We start from the raw sequence: 1,313 nt of genomic DNA, 5'->3' as shown, positions 1-1,313 counted from the left end.
ACCACAGGACTTGTATCCTCGTGCAGCCAGCTGCAGAGACAGCGGGTCTGCCCATGTAGCTTAGAGGGCAGTATAAGGATTTAACACAGTACTGCACAGGCTCCTACAGGTCCCAAAATCTGGCAGCAGATATCCATGGGGAACCCTGCAGACCAGAAAATGAAATTATGCTCCTGCATCCTGGCTGCCTGGGATCACGCCTGCAGCTGAACCCCACGCAAGATCTGACCCACCTCAAACCCACACCTGGCCCACAGGGTGGGTCTGTGGAGAGGGTTCAGCAGAGGCCTGCACTGGGGCTGCAGGAGCCTGGATCTGCACCAAACAAGCCTCCCAGCAGGGCCCCAGAAGGAGGGCACCAGTTGGGGAAGGTACTTCCCCATGGTCTAGAAGCTCCTGTGTGCTCCGGCCGGCTGAGAGACCCCCTGGAAAACCCCCTGGAGCAACACGGCGCTGCCCATCTAGCAGAGGCTGGTCCCACTCCACTGTCCCCACCCAGCATCAGCTCCTGGGACAAGCACCCTGCTCACCTCCTGTAGCGTTAGAGACTTTTCCTGCCTGCCCCCCCTGCCATAGCCAGAGGCCCAGTGTTAATCCACCTCTGCTGTGGGTCATGATCCTAAATGGGAGACACAACATCAGCGGATGGGATCACGGGGTGGGGGGCTGTGGGTTGGGAGTGAGGGGCCATGCTGAGGAAATGGGGCGATAAATAGGATCATGCTAAGGAATAGCTTGGGAAGCCCTGCCCTAGCCAAAAGGCTGCAGGAGTGAGCAAGAGGAAAAGCCTGCAAGCAATCCTCCGGCACCATAAACTGTGTAGCCAAGATCCTGGCATCTGGAGGCATTTGTAGACTCTGGGTGCGTCTACATGAATCGCTTACTGCGGATTAACCTAATCACACCGCGCAGTGGCGTCACAGCACAAACCATGCTAATAGCCTCCTGCACTGTGTGATGAGGCTAACACGTAGTGTCACTAAATAACGTGTGCTACTGCGCAGTAACTCTAAGCACCCTGCATTTAATAAAGTGCACGTACTTTATTAAGCACCTACTCAACTAAAGGCGCAGTCAGGCTGTAAGGCGCATAAGCGAAGGTGTAGACGCGCCCTGTGGCAGGGATCAGACCGCCGCGGGGCCGGGCCTTCCCCATAGAACCGCAGCCAGTGCGCTCGGGCGAAGACGTAACCAGGCCGCACCAGTCTCCCCAGCTCTTGAGCAGAGCCCAGCTCGGGATAAACGGAGCGACAAAGGGCGTGGAGGCTATTCCCTCCCGTCCCGCGCAGTGGGCCGCCAGGGCCGCCTCGGGG

The sequence above is a fragment of the Gavialis gangeticus genome, unplaced genomic scaffold (genome assembly GCF_001723915.1).
Source record: "Gavialis gangeticus isolate Ggan-Ray unplaced genomic scaffold, GavGan_comp1, whole genome shotgun sequence".
NCBI classification, from domain to species: Eukaryota; Metazoa; Chordata; order Crocodylia; family Gavialidae; genus Gavialis; species Gavialis gangeticus.
Note: the sequence above shows the minus strand (reverse complement) of the source record.